We start from the raw sequence: 9,883 nt of genomic DNA, 5'->3' as shown, positions 1-9,883 counted from the left end.
TGCAATGTTAATCAACAATGCATTGTCCGTCTTTTTTCATACTGTACTGATTTAGTTTGGGGATGAACACATCGGCAAAATTAGGATTGAACATCAAATTGAAGATAAATTTGTTAGAGACACCAATAAATAAGGAAATGCATGACAAAAAATAAAAAGGCCAAATAAAGATGGGATGTCCGCTATAAAACAAATAAAAGAGAAAATGCAAAGGAGATCCGATGAAGATGAGATGTTGCGCTATTCTCCTATATATAAGAAGAAGAAAAAGAGGACATGCATGAAAAAAGTAAAAAGGAGGCATGCATGACAAAAAATAAAATAAAAGACAAGTTTGATAAGAAATAAATAGTGATGAAATAGGGACCAATATCTATGACATACATGCCAAGAAATAGTGATGAAATAGGGGCGCAAGTGCCTGCTTCAACATGAGACCATAAAAAATATCTTTTCCAGACAAAAGAAAATCTCTTTTTATGATTAAAAAATCCTATATCTCTTATCAACCTTTTTAACTCTTCATATATTTAAGAAATAGCTACAAATTCTCAGATTATAGAACATTTTTATAAATTAAGAACGTGTCATGTTTTTTCTCCTGTTACAACGCACAGGCCTTTTTACTAGTCCTACCTCCTACATAATCTCCCCTAATAATCTTTACCTACTAATAAACCGGCTAGTGCTTCTGGTCGTACGTCGTCGTCGATTTTGCAGAAAACTCCTTGTAGTTTTCGGTATTAAACCCGCGGTCCTTTTTAAAGTGAGAAAACGTTTCGAGCCCAGATCCGGCCCGCACAGGCCTGAGTGCCGCCGCCGCCCCCGACCCTCCTCCTCCCGTGCGCTTCCTCCCCGGCCTCCCTCGCGCGTCGCCCGCTCCCCAGCCTCCCTCGCGCCGCCCCAACCTCCACCAGCCGCACCTCCCACCACATCCCGCCGGCAGCCAAGAAACGCCGCGCCGCCTGGCACCCCTACCTAGCAGCGCGACCCCGGCCCCTTCCACTACCCGCGCTGTTGCGCCCCTCCCGCGTATGGCCACCAGCGCCGGATCCGGCCACCGGGGACCCCTGCGCCGCCAACCACCGCCTACAGCACTGGATCCGGTCGTCCCCGGCCATCTACCACCTTCTTCTACGTTGAGCCGCAGGAGAGCTCCCCCCTCTCTCTGCAGTTCGGCGCTGGAAGCCGGGCTCATGGACCGCGCCGCCGTGACCAGATGGGTCGTTCCCCTCCTTCCTTCTTCCTCACATTCGAGCATGCGCAGCTCACATGTCGCTCACTTTTCTGTTGAGGAGGTGAGCAGGTGCTCCACCGCCTTCCTACGGCTGTCACCTCCACGACACTCACCCACACGGTGGACCACAGTGAAGACGTCGGCCATCTCACGATGAAAATCCCTGCCGACGCGGACTTGCAATTTGTTTTGCGTGCGTGCAATACTTCAGGTGCAGTGCACGGCAACGCTGCTTGCGTTCGGGCATCACGGGAGTTGCAGTTCGGTGCCCAGTCCCACAAGGTGCAGTGGCAAAAGTTTGTGGGTTGCAGTTTGATTTGTGCAATTTAAGGTTCAGTTTTCAGTTCAGCTCCCTGTTTCACGGGATATGTGTAGTTCATTACTGCGTGCTAGCAGATTCAGTGTTGTTGTGTGTGTGCAGTGCAGTTCATCGGTGGGGCGGTGCTGGCGGCCATGTGTGGTTCTTGCTCCTACCTCGGATCCAATTCTCCACGACATCCAGATCTGCGAGTGTGGTTTGGGCAGCACATGCAACTCATGGGGCGGTGTTGGTTCAGCTCGTTGGCATGCGGTTCTGTATCGCGGGCGTGCAGCTCACCAGTGTCAGGCTAGCAGTTCCTTTGGCGTTGGCAACAATTTGTTGTTCGTGTGCCTCTCTAGGCTCCTACCGTAGATCTGGATATGTGGATAGATTTCATTTCTTCAATGGTTCATTGATGCAGGAGTAAGCTTACAAAGCGACATCCTACTTATGTAGCTTTCCGTCCACTGACTAGCCGGCTATCCATGCAACTGGTAATTACTGTGCAACAGCCAAAATTAAAAAAAAATCATACATGCGGCCTCTAATCCCTTGCAATTGATTATATATTTTAACAAACACGAGATGATGAAACATTCATCTAATTTTAAGAGAATCAATAAATTATAGAAACTGAAGTGGCACATATATGACGGTTTGATCTGTAGGCCTTTTATGTTTTTTTCCAAAAGCAGAGAAGGCAGAAGAATCTCATCTCCAAAGTGTTTAGTGCAGAGAAGATGAACCATGCAAAAACTAAGGGTGGACCATGGTGGCTTCACTGCTAGCGGAACGACAGAGGGCTTGGCTGCTACCAGGGTGATTCAAAGGGAGTATATAGGTAGAGTTTTTGCAGCCTCTTGCACGAAATAGTAGCTTCTATTACATGACATGATTTTGCCGCTGTAATGATATGTTTCATGCGAGAGGACATAATTTGCATCATACTTTTCTGTCCAGTTAGTTGCAAATCACAATGTTTGTTACAATTTGGTGGAATAAGATGAGTCATATATACACCTGATGCAAGCTTTCACATCATCCTTTGCTCTTGATTGTCTTTGCAAGTCCATAGATATAATTTTTAGGATTTTTCTTTACTCATAGTAAGTGCTGAATATTTTGTCCTTCAACCCTTTAGGTGTAAATATCTGTGATGTGGCTAGCAAAGTTGGTAACACGCACAGTATAACCATTATGATCTGCACAGGGATATCACCTAGGTGCATAAATCATAATCATTCAGTTTTTATTTGGCAAGCTGGAGCTACCCGGAACTTTCGATTTGGTGCCAAGATGGATGGATTCCACTGGGTGACCCACTGTCAGGTATTGTTGTTCAGTTATCTTGAGGGTAAGGTGGATATGTTCTGTTTGAGATCAAAGCTTGGTATTGCTAGAAAATATATATGTGATGTGCACTGAGATTTCAGATATATAACAACAGTGATACAACACATTGTTTCCCTTGCTATCGATGACCACTTGAAGTAGCATACCTTATAATAATACTTCTATCTTGGCACGATGAGTGTTGTTCAGTGGCAATATTCGCTATGCCGAAGGTAATAGTGATGCACCTTTGCCAAGAAGGTTCTTTCCTGTTCAATGCAATGACAGAACGCTGAAACATCATGGTGTCCATGCTAAAAGATAATGATTCACCCCTGGCTTCTTATTGTTGTATACTCTTGGGGAATAGCTTTTGGAAACCATGATACATATATATCTGTGATAGATGCTTAATATAAGTGGCCAAATTAATGGGTAGAGCAATCAAAGAACCATAATTTATATCCCTTTAAATAAAGATAAGTATTCACTCATTGTTTATTGGTTATATTTTCAGGTCATGAATCATTTCTTTTGTTGAAGGAAGAGACTCCATTTTCTGTCGAGGACCGAATCGCACTACCAAATAGGCTTACTTGGTAAGAAGAAATTGAGAAAGGGGAGCATCTTACACCCAATAGGAAGCGGTGGTCTAATCCTAATCTCACCCAATAGACGTACATTACTACAAAATTTTCTTGCATACCGCCGCCTATATTTTTTCATTACTAACATAACCTTTTTAGATCACCCGCAAAAAAAACCTTTTTACATCAAGCATGTCTTGCATTACATTTGGCCAACTATACTGCAACTTCAAACCACAATGCTTATGTATGTTGACTGTATTTTTTGGAATTGAATTATGTATTCGAAGCTATTGTTCAGCATAGACACTGTTTAAAAATCATACAAGGGGCACACAAAATGTATATGTACTCTTCTGTTTGAATATATGTCTATAAATGGATTAACTGAGCCAAAGGCAGTGCCTTGTTCATACGAATATATGTGTACCACATCTTTCAGATAATCATATATGTTTGCCGGCAGATTACATATGCATTAAACTACAAACAATTTTATTTGTGCGACTTGATACCGGATATATACAGATTGCATGTTCTCTTAGGGCATCTCTAATGCTAGGCGCCAGTGATGGACACTAGGATTTATTTCCTGATAGATCGCCAGCTACATTAGTTGTTCCCAGTGCCTGATGCCGCATTGATGCCAATAGATGCATCAAGCGCTTTCTTTTTTTCCTGGACAAGCGGGTAAAGAAACCGGGAGCCGGCCCTACGTATTTAGAGCCCGTGATAAGCGCCTAGCATTGGAGGAGAGGGCACTTACTTTTTCTTAAATTTTTGATGTTTTTTTGCTCTAGGCGCCTGCACAAGAGTAACATTGTAGATGCCCTTAAGCTATAGGCTATCAAAGTTGTTTTACCAATCACAAATAAGCAACCAATGAAGAAATAGTATAATGATCTATTGGAAATTACATGTTCCCTATTTAACACATCAACCAGTCAAAGTGGCCATCTTGCATTGACCTTTAATGCGCGATTTTTGGCCAGCCCACCGAACGAGGTAAGCAGGTTGAAGTCAAATTTGAGCATATAGTTAATCGAGCACGATCCACTAAAAAATAAGTTAATCGAGCATGAAACAGTACATTGAGTCCGAGCTTTGTTGACAGCCCTACCGGCTGGAGGTAAACACATACTTTTTCCTTTTTTTCATAAAATAAAATACTTGTACTAACGTTTATTCCATGCATTTTCATACATTATCAATATTTTTTGCATTATTCAATTAAGTTACTCTTTTAATTCACATTATTAAGTTAGAAACACAAAAAATAATTATTTGTTTTCTTCTGTTGCAACGCAGTCAATGTTTTCTCCCGTTGCAACGCACGGGCCTTTTGCTAGTAATAATAAAGCAGATACTGATTCTGGTCGTACGTGAGTAATTTTGCATCAGAGTCCCTCTGTTTCTAAGAAATCAATCCGCAATCCCTATTTTAAAGTGAAAAACCGTTTCATCCGGGGTTGTAAATGAAAAAAGTGAACAGACACGAACGCGGCTGCACGGGCTCTCCTCTCTCCCTCGCCTCCTGATCCCAGCCGCCAGGAGGCCCGCGGCCCGCGCGGCCCTCGATCCGGTGACCGCCGGCCGCCGGACGACGCCGGTAATGGCAGCACCTTGCACCACCGTTCCACCTTAGCTCCCCCTCTGCCCCGCGTCCGCGTGCCCGAGCTCCTCCTCTCTCCCGCGCGCCCGAGCTCCTTGTTGTGCGCCGCCCAGGAGGGCTTGCGCTCGCTGCTCGAACAGAGCCACCGCGAGCTGGGCGTCGTTGCACTTGCCAGCGACCTGGCCGTCCCCTCTGCACCACCCTCCACCTCAAATTTAGACGAGCATGTGTTTGTGTATGTTCTCAGTTATTTTTTGCACACACAGTGTTTGTGTGTTTGTCCGAGCCAGTTTCAGTCACAGATCATTGAGGTAAACTCTCACATGAATACATCATGAGACAAAATCTCCTTCCATATGATTCAAAGCATGTTATGATGGTGGGAGTGAATCAGGTTACTAGAATAATGGTTTGCTAATTAATTTACATCATGTGGAGTCTCAAGACACATGGGTACGCCGACTCCTATTGCTTGACAAATGTATATCTGTAGATTTTCTTTAATTGTATGAAGAAGTTACAGTTAGGTGCTGACCTTTTTTTTGCCTAGAGACAGCACCTCCATGCACCTTTTTCCATTTATCTTTGCTGCGCCTTTTTAGTTTTAATTGTTATTTACCTTCATCCGACCAAATTGAGCTATCGGAGGTGCTGCGATCTTTTGGCAAACATGCTCTGTATTCTATGGGTTGGCATCTACAGGATGCCATCTCAGGTCATGGATCCACTGTGGCCGCTTCGTCCTTCACTGAGGACCTTCTCATCCCCACAGAGATCAGAGGTAACCCACACAGTTGGAAATAGTTGCTCAAGTTCTTGCTTCAACAAATTTTGTTCCGGATATAATTTATGGCCATGCCATGTATTAATTATTCTTATAATGGTCATCTGAATTTGCAAAGAAAATTATATTTTGGAAGCAGGAACCCTTACCTCATAAGATGGGTGAGCTGTAGGATTTGGTTCTGTTCAACTTGAATTACTTTTTGCTCATCATGTTCTCTGTATTAGGAATTCAGATGCCTTCCAGCTCTAATCTTTTCGTATTGTTGGTGCATGCTGGGAGTCACATTGTTATGCATGCTAGCAAACATTAGGATTGGAAATCTTACCCTGTAGGTTATTAATATCTTTTCCACTATACTGAGATTCAGCAATTTAATCCGTATGGTCGCACAAGCAGTTTTGTTTTCGGATTTTTCTTGACAAACATATTGGGTACATCAATTTAAATCATATTAAGGTCACACAAGCAGTTAGTTACATTGCACTTGGGTCACCGACGGTTGCCGAGCTACTATGATCCTCTCATGTTGTAGTGGCTAGCTGCTGCAATTCATGGATCATGCTCTCTCGTGGGAAGGAGGTTGTGGCTTTCTCAATTGATCAGAAAACAGAACCCTACATAGTTCTTTTCTAGATATATATTGTTATTTCTGATGTTGTGTGGACCATCAGAAACCTGATGTGTGTGTTTATCATAGAATATCTTGCTATTTATGTATATTGCTTCCCTTTTATTTATGTTCTACTTCTCTAAATATAAGCCACTTCTTTTCTATTGTTAGCGCTATCTTTTGATGTTAATGCACTAAAAGTCTAAAGTCTTTCCCTCTGCAAAATGATGATATTAGAGCTATGCGTCTTATAATCCGTACTGTATATGACAATGCGATATTCAGTTATATTATGTTTGTAGCATGGCATTTTTCCATTCCTTTTCTTTTTCCGATGAATCACATGGTAAATTATGATCTACAATGACTGCTCTTGCAAAAAGTTTGGAATTCAGAGAAGGATTCTACAACGAGCAAGGTTTTAGGTTCTGAATCTAAATGACCTCTTCTTTAGTTCAGTCCTAGCAAAAGCTGATCAGAGAAACAAAGAAGCAGCAACGAATGGGTCCCTTTCTTGCCCACAAGAGTTGTCTGTGTGCAAGTCATGAACCTTTTGTCCATCAATACAAGTGCAGGATTTGAACATGTTAATTCTGACCTTCTGTTGGGAGTTTATATTATACCTTTCATGCGAAGTAGTTACATTTATCGCATGGAAGACAATGCCCATAGAGTGGAAGGTGGAGAGATTCAGACTTCGGAGGATGTTAATATGCTCAAAGTTTTTCAATTAAACATGTTGAAATCTTCCATGTAGCTGTGATTGTTCTCTCCGGACATGGAGGATCAGTTCTTGGACAAATTTATCTGTCTGTTGTATGACTTGCCACCATTTTTTCGAAATTTCTATTGACATGTTATCAAACCAAAAATATTTCAATATCTTAAAACTTTAGTAGAATTAATCTGCCTCTATTTCTGGACTCTAGCATTTTGTGCTTCTTCACAAGTTCTAAGTTGTTATTTGGCGATTAATTTAATTTGATCTTGAACTTTGGGTTCTTGGCACTCACCCGTGCAGGTTATGACTATGTCATAGGTGACGTGCGGAAAGGTGACCAACAAGGAGAAGATTGCATGAAGAATTCTTGCTATCAACTAGGGCTGGATGCCCCCAGGAAGAATACTGTGAGTCAACTTTCATGACTGATATGTTCATTTCCTCCAGCTACACAATATGAGATATTGCTTCTTAATTAACGCTTACTGCTACGTTGTAAGATGACATATGAGATTTTGTTTCTCGAGTTGGCACTCAGTAGTAAAAGTGGTTTATACTTCGAATAGTTGAGCAGAAAACTGGCGTATCATGGCTCCTAATGTTACAGAGCAAGTGGACAGACTCTATTTCCCCCTCCCACCCCCCTCTAAACTTTGTTTTCTAGGTTTGGTTGGCTACAAAAGGCTAGATTCTCGTATATATTCGTTGGTGCAGAAGCTAGAAGCTCATTGATATTATTTTTCTTGCCAAACATATGAAGGATTGTGCATAAAACTTCCAGCTTGAAATCTACATCTGGGTTACAATCTTTGTCCAGAATTTAAGAACATCGCTGTGGACATTTAGATATTTTTGTAGCATTCTTCAGGGTCTTGACTTAATTTCTTTTCACACAGTAAAATATCAATTATATGTTGTACAGTAGTAGTAGTGTGAATACTATGTACTCAAGTTTATTGAAGTCAAAACAGGAAAGGAGAGCAGAGTTCAGGGCATGTTCAGCTCCATCCATGCATCAAGGGAAATATATACGAGGCAAAGGAATTACGTGTTCTGCTAGATGACATAGTACAAGGTTCAGCAGCGACGACATGATCTCAAACATGGCACTGGTACCACCTATACTAAACTTGATTTGTTCTCTCAATATGGAGTGTTAATCTTCTCCTCTGCATAGTACAATATTCCCTTGGCTCGAAGGATATAGGCATGGCGAGTTTGGTTCAAGGAGGAAATAAGAATGATTTAACAGTAAGAAAAGGGATATAATGCTTCTTGATGTGTATGGGGATTCTGAAGATATATATGATTGATACTTTCCCTGCATGATATAGATTAGTCGAGGTTTGCGAGGTTCTCTATAAAAGAACTATGTGGGGTTCTCTATAAAATAGTTGTTAGCTGTCTAGGTCTTCAGTTTGGGCATTCCAGTATTTTGAGTGGAGTAATTCCACAATGCACAGCCATCTTCATTGAACAACTGAAAGTAATATACAGAAGACAGTCGCTTGTTTATTTCTTGACAACCAATTGATTTGCTAATTATTATATTCTTAGAGTACAAGGCAAAGTTATGTGGTGGGTCGGATGGAGAGCTTGGCGCGGCGATGTGGCAGGCTGCTCTATGGCACTAATGGAGAGCTCGGTCAACGATGACGGGACGACCGACTGATCTGCGGCAGCGTGGAAGGAGGGCTCGGCGGTCGACACGGCGGCTCGATCCGCTGTTCTGCGACGTTTCGGAGAACTTCTTGTACAGGTGTGTGTGTATGCATAGGTGCTGTACTATCCTGGGCGCTCACTCCCCCAGGGTCCCACAAGTTTGCATAGAGCTCGGACGCCGGTGGCGGCTTGGCACGCTAATCTGCCGCCTCCACATGAGGAGTCGTGAGATTAGTGCATCACATTCAAAAGTCGCCGCTCCGTGATTAGGGCATTGCATTCAGGCATTCAGTAGATTAGAAGACATATTTAGCTAGCACTGGGATCCATCGCCATTGTAGGGCCTTGAATCTTTTCAATCCTTGCCAGGACAGTTCTTTCCATGGACGACAGGTCTCTCTGTGTGGTCTTGGTCCAAAAGCTAAAATAGGGAATAAGATGTGCCTTGCCGTGTGGAGTGTTGGGTATCTTTTGCACTTGCTCCATCAGCTGCAGAAACTATAGCCCAAATGCAGGATACTGCTACTATTTCATATCATTGATTGATGATTTGTTTTTTCATAATTGAATTGGCGAATGATGAAAAGGTGTAATGTTCAGGGATTTTTGCTAGATGATTTGTTGATCCAGTTTAATTTTAGTAGGCATCTGGGTACTTTTATGAATTGATAGTGCACCCAGTATTATTTTTACTTTTCTAAAACAATCTTCTCTGGATTTCATACTAACAAGTGTCTTGGTTTGTACCAACGATAAAGTCCTGCTTTATGTTGCCTAATCCTAAGTTGTGCCATCCTTTCGTAGTGATAGCTGTGTTGGGCCGGGTTGCAACGGATGCATTCAACACGTTTCAAGGGCCTTGTATGTCGATCTGGAGCCAGTGTAAGTCGATTATGGCAGGAAATCAAAGTCAGTTTCCTCATTTATCCATCACCGTAGGACTATTATGACTACTGCATTTTATTTTATTTTAGAGACAAGTCATGTTGTCAAAATTACTTCTCATTTGCAACTGATTGGTGTTGCACAGAATA

General features: G+C 42.2%; 1 long non-coding RNA gene across 1 annotated transcript; it reads left to right on the top strand.

The window, feature by feature from the left end:
* Positions 1-5,748: 5,748 nt before the first annotated feature.
* Positions 5,749-8,806, top strand: LOC119302914. The gene is made up of 4 exons (XR_005147787.1): positions 5,749-5,850; positions 7,488-7,594; positions 8,159-8,299; positions 8,745-8,806. It is a non-coding gene; the product is annotated as an uncharacterized LOC119302914 (long non-coding RNA).
* Positions 8,807-9,883: the final 1,077 nt, after the last annotated feature.

Source organism: Triticum dicoccoides, chromosome 1B, assembly GCF_002162155.2.
Source record: "Triticum dicoccoides isolate Atlit2015 ecotype Zavitan chromosome 1B, WEW_v2.0, whole genome shotgun sequence".
Classification (NCBI taxonomy): Eukaryota; Viridiplantae; Streptophyta; class Magnoliopsida; order Poales; family Poaceae; genus Triticum; species Triticum dicoccoides.
The sequence above is the reverse complement of the archived record's forward strand: the minus strand, read 5'-3'. Positions and strand labels throughout refer to the sequence as shown.